Genomic DNA, 17,189 nt, shown 5'->3' with positions numbered 1-17,189 from the left:
AACAGAGCAGCTTCTCTTAAATTAATACATTTCCACTCAAAGTTCCTCTTTCTGATACCTGATCTCATACGAACTCTCCTCTTCAATAGGGAAATCATTCTGCCCTTTCTTGCGAGGCTAAGACAAATTGTTGTCGCACCAACCTATTAATTTTGTTACACAACAGCTGAACTGACATATTCTTGTGTAAGAACTTAGAAAATCGAGTTTTCCAATAAAAGTCATGAATCCTGCTGCATTCTAGGAAGCCACTCTAAAATCGTTGCTAATGACCAGCACATGTTACAGTACCTATCACCCTGGGGTAATTTAGCACTCCAGCTAACCAGCTCCATTTCTCCCACTCAATTTCACTTGGGAGAGAGGGGAAGACATTATCATCTGTCCCTACATATTTTACCATTCTCTAGCCATTTAGAATAAAAATATTCAGACTTTTCAAATTGGCGATTACTGGACCACATTTCGGGTTTAGCCGACCCCCCTTTAGCCACCAAACGGGAGCACTAAGACCATTAAGAGGGGAACTTCCAATTCCTACTGAAATTACATCAATACTTTTATTTTGAAAATGGTCACAGTTTTGTATAATTAAATTTGCAATGATTTTAGAGTAGAACCAAACCTTTGACTGACGAGCTCCAGGAACTTGCACCAGCTGAACAAGAGATGTATCTTTACTCGGTACCAATTTTAAAACATCAATTTCTGAAAAAAAGGAGCAATTCAGAATTAAATCAGAATCAAATAATGCAATAAAATCAATACACAATGTATCCAACTGCTTCAAATCTGAGCCCGCGGCCCTAGTTATATAAAAATCAGTAAAGAGGTCTGTATGTTGGGGGCTGGGAAATGTTTTTGGAACCTCAACATTTGATGAAGCTGAAGAGGAGGTAACCACAAAAATATCAGCCTTTGGGTTTAATTGCACAGATGACAACTCTCTAATGGAGAGCTCATCTGGAAAGAGTCCTGTCCTGCTTGATCCAGTGATGCAGCTTGCACTGTATTGTTGTGTACCCATTTTAGTTATAGATCCATGCACGTTATTTTAACACACTAGGCCGCTGTGCACTTTAACCTAGATATATTTTATTCAGCTTTGCATTGTTATTTTCACAATAACCAGTTTTACGGTCTTGTTTTATTTTTCATCTATCTAACTGTTTTGCTTAGCCTAGCACCGTGTTCTCAAACAAGACATTCTTGATCACTCTGTGCTTCATTCAAGGCTACAGTTTGGTACATTGCCGGTGAACGTGGTAGAAGTTTAGTCTCCAACATTTGTAGAAAATACACATCCTTACGCAGGGACATTTTCTCAGAACATCAGCTGTGCTATTATAAAAACACTTCCTAGTCCCATTATACGTTAAGAGGGAGATTCGAGCCAGGGAACCACGACTGTATGCTGATTGCTGAACGCTTCACTACAGATGCTAATGCAGACCACAGGCCTTTGCTCAGGTATTAGGGTTGATGTCTTCCTGGGGGAACCTGAAAAGCAGAATTAGAGTTTAACATGCTGTGCTCAGATTATGACTTAGATAGGAAATAGTCCATCGATCCTAGTGACAATATGATAGCATTATTCTTATGCTTCACTCTCCTTGTCACCGTTTTAATACTGTCATGTTGTGTCGTCCTGGTTATTGCAGCTCACGCCTTGCTATCTAAGATGCAGTCGTTTTATTAAACCAATCATTGAAACACATACTGCTTCTGTTTGCCATTTATATATGAGACTGAATTGTGAATGAGAGAACCGGATGCGACCTGAGTGACCACGACCTCCCTGAGACGCCTAATATGTCATGAGCTCGACTGCTCAATCATCCCTATCCCCTGGTAGAGATGAGGCACTGCTACGTAGCCGGAGCAAAACCCGGATTTAGAACGACAGGTGTCACCCACAGTGGATCAGACTCAGTCTCCCACACCGTGGATGATCTTGCTGCTCAAAATCCAGTAGTCTCATTAGAATAATGAGAGCCTACACAACAGTATCAGCATCCAACGACGATGGCTCTAAAGCTCCCTTATCCTGTAATGTTATTTTCCGTGATCTTTTTTTAAAATCCTCTGTTTTACCCTTTTCCTAGTTACACTTTCCCTCTTTTTTTTCTCCTTTTTGCTAATATTTTCATTTACGCTTATGTCAGCCCAAGGAGCAGTTCCTGATGCATAACAAACTGAAGATCAAAAAATGGGGAATGGAGTCACTGCAGAGTTTCCAATAATAGGTGAAGAATCAGCACCAGAAAACAGCTTTTTTAGGGAATGCACAGAACTATCCTGTCTACAGATGTTATCAAGGGATGCCTTAGGAAAAGCAAATGGCTTACCAGCCTGAGACCCTTGTCCAGAGACAGAAGGTCGATTTTTTGAGGCTGGAGGGGAAGTGTTATCTAGGGTTGCAAGTGGATAACTAATTTTTTTGACATCCCAATTTTTTACAGGCCTCACCAGTAGGAGCATGAAGATTCCCTCCTAAAGTGAATCTCTTGTCCCTCTGTCCTATCAAAACATTCTAAATGATCAACAAAATAGCTTGCGTATGATCAAAATTAAGCACCGCTTTTTCCAATAAGGACAGAATGGAGAATAAGATTCTTTCCAAACATCGTAATGTCTCAGTCAATAGAGCTCACTGATCAGGGAGCTCAAAAACCATTTTCCTAGGAATTGCAAGATCTGGCGTGGCAGATTCTCTTGATGCTAAGGGCACTTGGTCGGAAGGAGTACTACTTAAGAGTTTCAACCCTGAATTCTGCCTTAGTCCATCAAGGGGCTTGGTTCCCCCACCGGTGGATGAGCTCCTTGCCTTAGTGATGGCATCAATATCAATATCTGGAAGAGTAAAATCCCCTATCAGAGGATCAGCTGAGGTTCTATAGGTAGAAGGTGTATTATTCTCCATTTCCACTTCTGTTGTAGTTAACTTTATAGGGACAGAGCAGCAGCAGAAGAGATTAAGGCCCTCAACAGGCTGTCGGTGCAAACTTGTGAATTACAACTGCGGCGCCCGCGGTCGCACAGCCGGGACCGGCGGTTTTCCGCCACCTTGGTCCCGCGGTTGTAATCCGCCAGGGCAGCGCTGCTGCCCAGGGGATTACGAGTCCTCTTCCTGCCAGCCTTTCCATGGCAGTAGGAACCGCCATGGAAAGGCTGGCGGAAAGGGGAGTCGCGGGGCCCCCTGGCACAGCCCCACACAGCTTTTCACTGTCTGCACAACAGAGAGTGAAAAGCGCGACGGGTGCAACTGCACCCGTTGCACGGCCGCAACACCACCGGCTCCATTAGGAGCCGGCTCCCATGTTGCGGCTGACATCCCCGCTGGGCCAGCGGGGATGTCATAATGGGCACTGCGGGAGTGCGGCCGCACGGCGGTTACAACTTGGTGGGTGGCGGTTGCCGCCCGCCAAAGTTGTAATGAGGCCCTAAATGACCACCAGGATCAAGAACTATAATTTCACCAAAGGCAGGTCCCGCCCCATCAGTTATTGCCACAGGTGTAGCTGAAATATCTTTTTGAATAAAGGGGAGGATGGAATTTAAACACTTGGCCTGAAGCTGGCCAGCCCCCTTATTCCTAAGTGGATTTGACTTTGTCTTTTTACACACTCTGATAGAAACTCTACCAGGGCGGAGACACCGGACCGTAATACTTAGCCAATTTGTGAAACAATTGTCACAATTTACCCTGAAATTTGTTAACTAAAAGTCACACGCAGCAAAAGGAGATATTCGACCAATATGAGGGAGGGAATGGAGGCAGAAGCAACTGCCCAGACTACAGGCATGAATGAGACACAACAGGCAGCGCGCAGCCGCACCTAGTCCTGGTTGGGATGCTTCTGCAGGGAACCTGGGCTCACTCTCTGCAGCGGTGAGCTAAGGCCAGTGCACTTGTTACACAGTTAAGCTAACGACTCCTCCTTCAATCCTTCAACCTGGACTCTTCACTAATCCTGGACAAAACACAGGGACTCAGTCCTTGGAACCCAAGCTGATCAATTCTTTCAGAGTTTTTTTCATCCCTCTTGGAATACTGAGCTCCATGGAAAGGGAAAGGAAAATGGGACCAGGGGTGTCCCATGCAAAGGTAAAATGTTGGGATTCTAGAGCTCCCCAAAAATAAACCACCTTACCAGTGCTCAACAAATGCCAAACAAAAGGGCACAAGCCTCAAAGTCTCCTATGGCCCCGCAGGTCCAGTGGGTGCCATGGCACATTTCCACACTCCAAGATACCAAAGGGCAAATACACAGTAGTGTTGTGGTTACAAAGCTTTCCTGCTTTACACTTCTCTGCTTCTTCACTGCCGCCCATGTGTGGCTTAGAACCACGGTCCCTCAACCGCTGAGCCCGCCTAGCCCAGCAGCTTCGGCCTACCAGCTCCAGCCTCCATAGCAGTGTCACACGTCAGTGTTTGCATCACAGATCTACACCTCGCTCTCGTTTGATAGATTCAAACAGCACAATGGTTCCACAGTAATCAATAATCACTTGCCTCACCCTTTAACTATCCTGAATCAACTACCTCCTCCCACACAACCAATGTCAGGAAAGAAGCAGGAAGAGGAGAAAATTGCCCAAACTTCCACTTCAATATTTCCGTTCACAGGGGCCTGGTAAACTTGACTAGTCCGTTTTGTTAATCTTGATAATCAGTCATGATTATTCTGACCAGGCCTGCTCAAGAATGTTAATGAGGGATATTAAGAGCATAACGGGATATGATGGCTAAAACACATCATTATGGATCCAACATTTTGGAAAAGGGCAGAAGGGTTGTTCTGAGGAGTTTTTTTCTGTTTCTGTGGACTACTTGACCCCCAAAACCTATGTTTTTACACCAAAATGAAATAGATAGGTCTCATGGTTCCTGAAATAATACGTCATCACTGCAACACATCTGCCATTTTAAAAATGTTGTCCAGAAAATATCGGCCCGGATTATCAATGTCTACCCAAGCTAAATGACTTCTCTAATGATCCATAAACACAAACCAAAAAGGAAAATCAATCTCTATTAATTATTTTATGGATTTACAGAGGTATGTCAAGGGGCCAGGACTATGGTATCGAACCTATCATTCTACAACTAAAACCTTGGAAATTCCTCCAAAAAAAGGATACTCTAATACAATTTGGTGCACCTCCTGACCATCCTCACTTTAATAAAGTGTTGAATTGACTGATCACCCTATCAGTCCAGACTCCTGAACTTTGGGACATCTAGGAGTTAACCCCCAACAAATCCATGACTACCATGATGTCAACAAGCAGAAAATACAACACCAGTTCATGTACAAGCCAGATAAGAATGATGATGTGTTTCTGAAGGACTGATTCTTTCTACTGAACACCTTTCTGCCTCATTTCATGAGGAAGCACAGCTAAGAGTTTGCTGCAACTTGATCAAAGCACTCATTCCCAACTTATACATGACACCAATTACTTCCTACAAAGGATACCACAGTAAAGCACACTACCAGTCCAAATAAAACACATGGATTAACCACCAACCAAACCACCCTAAAATGGTAAGTACCTGCAAGTGTTACTCTATCAATTGTACACTTCTTTCCTTCAACCCTTGCTTAAGTGCTGCCACCAGCTTACCCTAACTTGATTGGATCACCCATTCAACCTTTGCATTTCACATCCAATTCTTCCAGCATTGGTAAGACTGTATACACTTATACCACCCACACAAATTAAATGAGGTAGCATCTGACCAGACTGCCCGTAGACTTCCTCAAAGATATGAAGTCCTACAGAAATGTTACAGTACAATTCTGAATAAGAAAATATGTCTTCAGTAATTATATTCTATAAATGTTCACTATCCTCTGATACAGAAAGCTAAAGTAGTTGCATTCTCTAGTTAACATAGTTTATTTTGGGGCAGTATTTTCTGCAGCAGAGGCATGGGGTGTTTCTGCTGGACTGTTGGAATTTCCATGAAGCAGACAGGTATGGAGGTCAAGTCACATCCAGTTTGTTAATGATTTGGAACTCTGAAGAGGTACACATAAAAATTATCACAATACATATATACACAACAAATAATTTTCCAGACTTTAAGTATTGGAAATTACATATAATACATAAAAAATACAACCATATTTAACCAATTAAGCTTATAAATTTGATTCTAAAAAATATACCAAAATTCATCCATGGAGATAGAAATACAGTACCATACCAAAAGGTGCAATAAAGCTAAAACTCTCAGACCTCTATAACAAAATTTGACATAACGCACACAACTCTATATAAATACCTTTTAAAAGAAATGCATCAATATACAAACCCTCATAGCAATAACACCACCCATTTAAAAATACAGAGCTTAATCAAACAACCTAATAAGATGATTAGTTTTCATACACAAAAATATCACTAAATAAGACCTCATAATATACACCACATTCAGAATAATCCTAGAGAAGACCTAAAATAATTGAAAATTCAAACATAAAACATTTCATTTGGAGGATTAAACGGAAAAAAAAATGCACTAGACGATCGAACCATAAATTTTAAAAAGAGGGGTTCCAAACATTTTTCAAATACAATATGGAGGGACGAAGAAAAAACATATGATTAAGATCTTAAATATGAGTTTGACAAACACTGGAGGACCCATACCATTCATGAGTAAGCACCTTTAAAGGCACCATGTTCAATCTTAACAAAAGAAAGAGCCGACTCACACCCTGCGGAAGATTCCAAGTCAAATAAAGCAGTACTTTGACCAGCATAACCAATTTGTCAAAACCCCAAATCTATTTTTCTGCTTACAGAGATCTAGATCCAGCTGAAAACATTCACGCAGCGTAGCAACCTTCAGACATATTTTCAGATGTGGGGGCAATAAAGCGAGTGTGGAGTCTAAATCTAATCTAACATTTCCAAAGCATATTTAAAATTTCTAAAAAACTGGGATTTATATCTCAATGAATTAAAAACCTCTTTATGGATCAAGTGCCTTATCGACAGTTCATCACTGTGGAATAAACAAAATGCCCTCCAGACCACCCCTGCAAGGCATAATACAGAAGTCTTTTTGAGACCAAACTCTAATCTCAGAGCAGCAGTAGCGGCCAGGGTATTACACAAAGCTAGGTGACATAAGATTTGCCCCTCAATTCTGTCTAAGAAGCTCCACTCCGCAATATTTGTAAATTGCAACGTGTAAAACAAAGTGGCAGGGTTCTTTGCCTTATAGAGAGCTAATTGATGGCAAAAATGTCACCCACCAACTGCCTTATAAAATACCCCCAATCCCAAAAGCTTGGGAACGGGCTTTACCCAATTGTTTAGATATGTGCCCTGCATCCTCAAGGAAGAGGACATGATTTTCCCCAAAAAGCAATAGGATTTTACTTGCTCAAGTTTTTGGAAACCCAGCCGCCATACAAATTCTTTTTTCTGGGTATTTTCTTTACCTAAAAGCACAGAACTTGTGATTTCTTAGCATTTATTTTGAAATGATGTTGCTCTACATAACTATTAGAGCTGAGAAGAGATTATTCAACCCTTTCGGGGTAAAATCTTTAACAAAAATATCATCTGCATACAATAAACAAATCACCTGAACAATGCTAGGTGCAAAGCCTACACTGTTAGATAGGACCATTGGCAGATCACAAATATACAGCGAGAATAGAACTGGGGCCAGTAGGCAGCCCAGCTTTAGGCCAATTTCAGCTGATAGGCCATGTTTCCCACCTAACAATACTTTGCACCAAATTGAAGAATGCAAGGATGGAACAGATTCGCTGTATTACCTAATTTAACTAACTTCTTCCATAGAGGCAGATGATCAACCCTATGAAATGCTGACGAAAAGTCTATAAATGCAGCATAAACCACACCCCCTTTCATCAATACATATTTTTCATTTATCAATTGCAGGGCCGATATGTTGTCTAAGGTATAATGACCCTTCCTGAAACCAGCCTGCTCCAAGGGGAGAATTGAGTTAATATTGACCCATGTCTTTAGATGTTCTAAAAGACTATTCACAAAACTCTTACCTACAGCATCCAATACGACTATTTGTGAATAGGTTACAGGGGAGGATCTGTCCCCTTTCTTTTCTAGAGGAGCTATAACACTCCCAACCCATGAAGGCGGTAATACACCTTTTGCATAGCAATCATGAAATACAGAGTGCTAGACCTTTGCCCAGAACATTGGTTCCTGCTTGATCACTGAAATAGGGACCACATCTGGACCCATTTTGACCGAAGTGCGAATGGCCCCGATGTAAGCCTCAATCTCTCCCACTGATGGGGGGCCAAAATCATTTGATACGTCTGTGCACTCGGCCCAAATAACCACTTCATAGGAATCAGAAGTAAAATTTGAGTGTACATAGAGAGGATATAGTTTCTCCATGCAGCTTCATCTATGGGGGGGGGGAACCGAGGACTTACGCGTCCCACAACCATTGGCTACAAGCTGCCAAAATTTGTGAGAATTCTTTATCAGAGCAGCTTCTCTTAAATTAATACATTTCCACTCAAAGTTCCTCTTTCTGATACCTGATCTCATACGAACTCTCCTCTTCAATAGTGAAATCATTCTGCCCTTTTTTGCAAGGCTAAGACAAATTGTTGTCTCACCAACCTATTAATTTTGTTACACAACAGCTGAACTGACATATTCTTGTGTAAGAACTTAGAAAATCTAGTTTTCCAATAAAATTCATGAATCCTGCTGAATTCTAGGAAGCCACTCTAAAATCGTTGCTAATGACGAGAATACGTTACGGTACCCATCACACTAGGGCAATTTAGCACTCCAGCTAACCAGCTCCATTTCTACCACTCAATTTTACTTGGGGGAGAGGGGAAGACATTATCATCTGTCCCTACATATTTTACCATTCTCTAGCCATTTAAAATAGAAATATTCAGACTTTTCAAATTGGCGATTACTGGACCACATTTCGGGTATAGCCGACCCCCCTTTAGTCACCAAACAAGAGCACTAAGATCATTAAGAGGTAACTTCCAATTCCTACTGGAATTGCATCAATACTTTTACTTTGTAAAAGGTCACAGTGTTGTATAATTAAATTTGCAGTGATTTTAGAGTAGAACCAAACCCTTGACTTACGAGCTCCAGGGACTTGCACCAGCTGAACAAGAGATGTATCTTTACTCAGTATCAACTTTAAAACATCAATATCTGTGTTGGAAAATGGGTTATTGGTAAGGGCAGGTAAGTACCTACACTTAGCAATAGGCCACTAACCTCCACTTAGGTCCAGTTAGGTCTCAGTAAATTAAACCCAGCTCAACCCTTGGTAGCTTGGCAATGAGCGACAAGGCTTAACTTAGGAGACAGAGTGTAAAGCATTCAAATATCACAAAACAGTAATTAAATAAAACACAGGAAACAGTTTAAAAATCCAAAACCAATTCATGAAAATAGATTGTATTTTTATCTTTAAAATGACACAAAAACGAATAAAATCGGATAAGGGGAACCGGAGATATGAATTTTTAAAGAATTATTGTTTTTTTAGCGCCTAGAAACAAAAAGCACCAATCTGGTCATCTGGTTGCACCTCGATCGGGGCAAAGTCAAAGTTTAAGGCCGACCGCGATGGAGCCCTGCTCGGCTACATCTCATGGGAGGCCTCGGTCAAAAGTTTACCTTCGGACTTATTCTCTTTTCTGAAGATTTTCTTCAGCGGGACGAACCTGCCAGTCCAATCCGACCTCTTGGAGCCCTCCTCCAGGTACGCATTGCGGGAATCCTCTGTGGAGATTTTTACTTTCGGACTTAGTAGTTTTTTCGAGGTGAAAATCCTTCGACCGGGGTAAACTTGGATCTTGAGCCGATGTCCCTGGAGCCCTCTTCAGATATGCTGGCTGGGAGGTCCCGGTCAACTTTTTACCTTCAGACTTAGGGGGTTATTCTAACTTTGGAGGAGGTGTTAATCCGTCCCAAAAGTGACGGAAAAGTGACGGATTTACCATCAGCCGTATTACGAGTCCATTATATCCTATGGAACTCGTAATACGGCTGGTGGTATATCCGTCACTTTACCGTCACTTTTGGGACGGATTAACACTCCTCCAAAGTTAGAATAACCCCCTTAGTCTCTTTTTTGGAGATTTTCTTCACCGGGACGAACCCGCAAATCAGGCTGGGTCGCGGTTGAGGCAAGCCGGCTAGAGTTTACGCGGCGGGTCGGTCCCTCTATGGAGCTTTTTTTCAAAAGTACTCCAAACTTCTGGGTCTTCTCCCAGATGTTCTTTTTATGTTCTTTTGGGGTCCACAGCTCACCCCAAGGGTCCAGGAGCTCTGAGATGATCCTTGGGGGTGCGGACTACAATTCCCAGAATGCACCTGGCACAAACTCCTTTTTGGCCACTGGGCAGTGGTCAGCTGGTTGATTTCTTCAGGAGTTGGTGCAGGGGACTCTGGTTAGCAATTTTTCACCTGAAGCAAAGAGGGAGTCCCTCCTTGAACCAGTTGAAGCCAGGCAAAGTCCTTCTTGTGGTGAAGCCCAAGTGTGCAGCTGGTGCAGTCCTTCTGAGTGCAGGTACCAGGTGCAGGCCAGGGGTCCAGCAGGGCAGTCCTTCTTCTCCTTTGGTTCTTCCTTGTTGGAATCTGTTGGGGATCTGAGGTGTGGGTGCAGGTCTGCCAGTTTTATCCTTGCTCCTGGGTGAAAAACAGGGGGGTCCCGATTCTCCAATCAGGTGCAGGGTCCTTCCCCCTGTGATGACCACTTCCTGGGAAGTGTGGCAAAAATCAATCCCAGGAGGCAACATTCTTCAAAAATCTATCATGGCTGAATCTGATTTTTGGAGGTTACATCTGGCTGAGCCCACTCACTGGTGTGGCTAAAAATCATAAACACACCCCTCTCCTGCCCTCTCCTAATCTAATCAAGGGGGCACCTAGTTGTCTGGGGTAGCAGGATGTGGGGGTGTTGCTGGGTTGTTCCAAATGTCCTTCTCTGCCTTTGAAGACCAGTTTGGCAGCCCTCCCCCTTCCTGCCTCACCATCTGCTGAGGGGAAATTCCTTCCCACAGGCACATCTCTTTGTGTGAAGCCAGGCCACTTCACACCTCATCAAGGCAGGCTGGCCAATCAGGGCACAGCAGCAAAAACAATGCAGGGCTGAAATTGGCAACTTTTCAGGTAAAGTTTAAAACTCTCTACGTGAACAAGTTATGTTAAATCCAACAACTGGAAGTTGTGGGATTTATTATAACAATTAATTTGATACCAAACTCTTGTCATCCATTACTTAAGGGGACTTTTAAAATTAAAATAAAGTTTCCCAATTCTAGCCTATGGAGGCCATTCACTACAATGAGGGAAAATCTAATCTGGCTGTTTTTACCTCACCAGGGCTTATAAAACTATTTTTATAAGGTCCCTGCTTATAGTTACATGGCACCAATCCCTAGGGGCACATAGGGCACACCTTAGGGGTGACTTACATGTAAAAATAAGGTAGTTTAAGACTTTGGAACTACTTTTAATTCCAAAGTCACATTTGCATATAACTTTAATTTAAAAGCAGCCAGCAAGGCAGGCCTGCCTTTAAAATGACACTGGGCACCTCAGCAGTGCACCTATGGGTGCACTACCTATGCTGTGGTCCCTAAACCTACATGCCCTACCATATACTAGGGACTTATAGATAGGTTAACTTAGCCAATTATAATTAGCCTAATTTGCACATCCACTTTACACAGAGAACTGGCCCTGGGACTGGTAAGCAGTACCCAGGGCACAGCCAAGAGTCAGTAACCACCAGTACCTGTCCAAAAAGTGTGGGGGTGACTAGGGCAAAAAGGAGGACTTTCCTACACTGTCCCCCCCAGATTAAAGGTGATGGGTACTACCCTACTCCCTGGCAGTCTTCATCAGCTAAGTGGAAAAACCTGGAAAAGCCATCTGCATTGGCATGATGTAGGCAACTGGTTGATCTTGGCCCTCTTCATTAACTTGTGCTAACACTGCCCCAATCCCTTACTCTGAAGCATCTGTTTGCACTATAAACTCCTTGCTATAGTCAGGGGCCAGTAACACTGGTGCTGAACACAGAGCCTGTTTTAGGGTGTCAAAAGCTTTCTGACACTCTGGGGTCCAAATTACCTTCTTGGGTTGTTTCTTGGAGGTAAGCTCAGTCAAAGGGGCCACTATGGTCCCATAATTCTGAACAAACCTCCTGTAGTACCCAGTCATGCTAAGAAAGGCCCTGACCTGAGTCTGGGTTTTAGGAGCCTCCCAATCCAGGATAGTCTGGATCTTGGGCTGGAGAGGTTGTACATGGCCTCCACCAACAAGGTGGCCCAGGTACACAACTGAGCTTTGCCCTATCTGGCACTTGCTTGCCTTGATAGTCAGGCCTGCTTGAAGCAGGGCCTGAAGCACTTCCTTCAGGTGGACCAGGTGGTCCTCCCAGGTAGAACTAAATACAGCTATAACATCCAAATAAGCTGCACTGAAAGATTCCAACCCAGACAGGACTCTATTCACCAACCGTTGGAAGGTGGCAGGAGCATTTTTCAGGCCAAAGGGCATCACCTTGAACTGAAAGTGGCCCTCTGGTGTGGAAAATGCTGACGTCTCTTTAGCTCCTGGACTTAAGGCAATCTGCCAGTATCCTGATGTCAGATCAAAGGTGCTCAGGAATTTGGCAGCCCCCAACCTATCAATGAGCTCATCAGCTCTAGGTATGGGGTGAGCATCAGTCCTAGTGACTGCATTTAGACCTCTGTAGTCCACACAAAATCTAAATTCCTTCTTCCCACCTTGGGCATTAGGGTTGGGCACCAGTACCACTGGACTGGATCAAGGACTGTCAGAGGGCTCAATTACCTTGAGCTCCAACATCTTAGCCACTTCAGCTTTGATGTTGGCCTTGACCTGGTCAGACAGCCTGTACAGCTTGTTCTTGACAGGCAAGCTGTCACCAGTGTCAACGTCATGGACACACCAATTGGTGAGTCCAGGGGTCAGGGAGAACAGACCAGCAAACTGTTCCAAAACTTGACTGCAGTCTTTTTGTTGCTGGTCTGTCAACTTGGGAGAGAGTACCACTCCCTCCACTGACCCATCTTGTTCATTTGAGGACAGGAGGTCTGGAAGAGGTTCATTCTCCTCCTCCTTCCCTTCATCAGTGACCATCAGCATGGTCATGTCTGCCTTGTCCTGGTGGGGTTTCAACCTGTTAACATGCAGGATCCTATGAGGATTCCTGGGGGTGCCAAGGTCCAGCAAGTAGGTGACCTCACCCTTTTGCTCCTGAATTGGATAGGGCCCAGTCCATTTGGCCTGAAGTGCCCTAGGAGCCATGGGCTCCAAAACCCACACCAGCTGTCCTGGGTGATACTCAGGCATGGTAGCCTTCTGGTCATGCCAGAGCTTCATGAGCTCTTGGCTGGCCTCCCGGTTTCTGCTTGCCTTCTTCATGTACTCAGCCATGCATGACCGCTAGCCCAGCACATAATCCAGCACATTCTCCTTGGACTCTTTGAGAGGCTTCTCCCAAGACTCTCTCACCAAGCACAATGGGCCTCTTACAGGGTGCCCAAACAGTAACTCAAAGGGGCTGAATCCAACCCCCTTCTGTGGCACCTCTCTGTAGGAAAACAGCAGGCATGGGAGGAGAACATCCCATCTCCTCCTGAGTTTGCCAGATAAACCCATGATCATAACCTTCTGGGTCTTATTAAATCTTTCCACCAGACCATTGGTCTGTGGATGATAGGGGGTGGTGAACTTATAAGTAACACCATACTCGTCCCACATGGCTTTCAGATACGCAGACATAAAATTTGTGCCCCTATCTGAGACCACCTCCTTTGGGAATCCTACTCTGGTGAACACACCAAGTAGGGCTCTAGCCACTGTGGGAGCAGTGACTGTCCGGAGGGGTATTGCCTCACGGTACCTGGTGGCATGGTCCACAACCACCAAAATGTACCTGTTACCTGAGGCAGTTGGTGTGTCTAGGGGACCAACAATGTCAATCCCCACCCTCTCAAAGGGAGTCCCAACCACTGGCAGTGGTATCAAGGGAGCCTTTGGCTTGCCCCCTGCCTTGCCACTGGCTTGGCAGGTGACACAGGAGCTGCAAAACTCCTTGACTTTTTCTGACATTTGGGGCCAATAAAAATGGTTGACCAGCCTGTTCCAGGTCTTGGTCTGTCCCAAATGTCGAGCTAAGGGAATATCATGGCTTAAAGTAAGGAGGAATTCTCTGTACTTCTGGGGGACCACTACTCTCCTGGTTGCCCCTGGTTTGGGGTCCCTTGCCTCAGTGTAGAGAACTCCATCTCCCCAGTAAACCTTGTGGGTCCCACTGGTATCCCCTTGTTCTTGCTTGGCAGCAGTCTGACACTCTCTTTGTCCCTGGCACAACTCTTCTCTGGTGGGCCCACCTGTCCCTTGCAGTTCTGCCAAGTCAGGCAGAGCTTGCAGGGGAAGTGCCCCCCCTCAGAGGTCAGATCCTCCCCCTCAGCTTTGGATTCCTCCTGATCCGCTGTACTTGTAGGGGCTGGCAAGCCAGACCCAGTGCCCTTTCTCTTCTTGGAGGCTTGGCCCATTGTTCCAGAGTACAAATGTCCAGCACTTCCCTGTTGTGCTGCCTGTGACCTGGTCACAGCACACACCCATTCAGGGAGGCCAGCATCTGTGCATGGACCCTTCTCTCCACCTCTGAACATTCAAATGCTTCAAGATCATTTCCCAGCAGACACTCTACTGGGAGCTACAGCTACCTTCTTAGGGCCAGTCACACCTCCCCATTCCAGGCTCACCATGGCCAAGGGATGGAGTAGGGTTCTGCTATCTGCATATGTTACTTGGTGGAAGACACCAGGTAAGACCTGTTCTGGAGAAACCAGCTTTTCTGTGACCATTTTCACACTGGCTCCTGTATCTCTCAGAGCTTTCACCTCAGTCCCATTGACTTTAGGCCTCTGCCTATACCTCTCCATGCTGGGAGGTATGGTGGCTATAGTTGCAATGTCCACCCCACCCACAGATACCAAGGTGACCTCTGTGTACCCTGATCCCAGCCCTGGGCCAACTTCCACCCACAACCCTACACTAGCAATCCCCTGGGATTGCCCACCAGTGGGGGGCTTCTTGGAGCAAATAGCATCTCCTCTTTTGTGTCCAGGTTGATGACACTCAAAACACTTGCCGGCCTTAGCAAGCTCCTGAAACTTTCCTGCTTTAACAGGATCATAATTCTTCCCCTGATATCCTTCACCTTAGAAGTGGAATGGCTCGGGCTCCCCCACCCTGAGAAGTGTTTAGGGACTCTTGTGAGGACTCCTAGGGCTTTTTATCATCTTCCCCTTGGTTCTTCCCCTAAGAAAAACCATGCCCTCCCTTTTTCTGATCACCCCCTGGGGGTTTCTGGTTAACCCTAGTTCTTAACCAGTCATCTGATGCCTCCCCAGCTCTCTGGGGTTGGTCAACTTAGAGTCAACTAGATACTGGTGGAGCTTCTCCTGGACACAATTGGTTAGAAGGTGCTCCCTCATAATCAAATTGTACAGTCCCTCAAAGGTATTTACCTTGTTGCCCTGTATCCAGCCCTCTAGTGCTTTAACTGAGATGTCCACAAAGTCCAACCAGGACTGGGTGCTTGTCTTTTGGATGTCCCTAAACTTGAGCCTATACTGCTCTGGGGTCAGACCAAACTTTTTAGTCAAGCATCTCTTCATACTGGGATATGAATCTGCCTCCTCCCCCCTCAAGGTTACGAGCCTATCCCTCCCAGAATTGGGGACCAACTCCCAAAGAAGTGAACCCCAGTACTGAGGCTTGTCTCTCCTCATCTGGAGGGCCCTCTCAAAGGACCCCAGCCACTTATCTATGTCATCCCCCTCTACATAGTCAGGAACCACCCCCTTGGGTAATCTGGGGCAAAAAAAAACACCCATGGACACCTCAGCTTCTATGTCGCTGCCACCATCTCTTTTCGCTTCCTTTGCCTACGTTTTCTCTTCTAGGGCCAGCTTCTTGGCTTCCAAAGCTGTAAATGCTAGCTGGGCCTCCTGAGGGACAGGTTCTCTCCTCCTGAAGGGACCCCCTTCCCCCAACTAGCTTTGGGTATGACCCTAGTGACTGTGTGTAAGGAGGACTGGTCTTCCTCCTCCTTACTTAGGCTCAGATGCCCTCCCTCCCCTGAGTGGTTGGAGCTAGCATCCTCCCCTACTTATTCCTCCTCTGGAGCTTCCTTTGGGTCTACCTCTTGGGCCTCAGCCCATGCTGTCAGAGATTTGATCAGGACATGCTTCCTGAGGTCAGTGGTTGCAGGCAACCCTCTTTCAGTACACAACCCCCTAAGCTGGACTACTGTCAGTGTGGGTAGGCTAGCCTGATCAAGCTCCATGGTTCCCTAGTTTTGTGTCAACAAAAACATTTTGCAAAAATTGGAAACAAGAATTTAGAAAAATCACAAAAATTCAATAATTGAAATTAATCCAAATTAAAAATTAAAAACAATTTTTGCACTAGGACAATTTAAAGGATTTTCTATTTGCTTTACTTAAAACTGTAATGTGATACTGAACACAAGTATAGGATCCCACCGCTGCCACCAAAAATGTTGGAAAATGGGTTATTGGTAAGGGCAGGTAAGTACCTACACTTGACAATAGGCCACTAACCTCCACTTAGGTCCAGTTAGGTCTCAGTAAATTAAACCGAGCTCAACTCTTGGTAGCTTGGCAATGAGCGACAAGGCTAATTTAGGAGACAGAGGGGGTGATTCTAACCCTGGCGGTCGGTGTTAAAGTGGCGGCCAACCCGCCAACAGGCTGGCGGTCCAAAAAATGGAATTCTGACCCTGGCGGGAACCGCCAACACAGCCCGCCAACTTAACACTCCGACCGCCGCGGCGGTACAGACAAACAGCGCGGCGGTCACCGCCAACAGGCAGGCGGCAGACAATGTACCGCCCACACTATCATAACTCACCAATCCGCCACCTTTTCCGGGGCGGGAGCACCGCCGATAAAAACACGGCGGAAACAGACTACGAACGGGGAAACGCTCACCTCTACGCACTCCACGAGGACGGAGGACAGCATGGAACCCGAATTGAACATCATACCTGCTCTCGTCTACCTTCTCATCTACCACGAGTACGAAGTCCGGCGCAGACGACAACGGTG

The sequence above is a fragment of the Pleurodeles waltl genome, chromosome 3_1, assembly GCF_031143425.1.
Source record: "Pleurodeles waltl isolate 20211129_DDA chromosome 3_1, aPleWal1.hap1.20221129, whole genome shotgun sequence".
In the NCBI taxonomy this organism is placed as follows: domain Eukaryota; kingdom Metazoa; phylum Chordata; class Amphibia; order Caudata; family Salamandridae; genus Pleurodeles; species Pleurodeles waltl.
Note: the sequence above shows the minus strand (reverse complement) of the source record.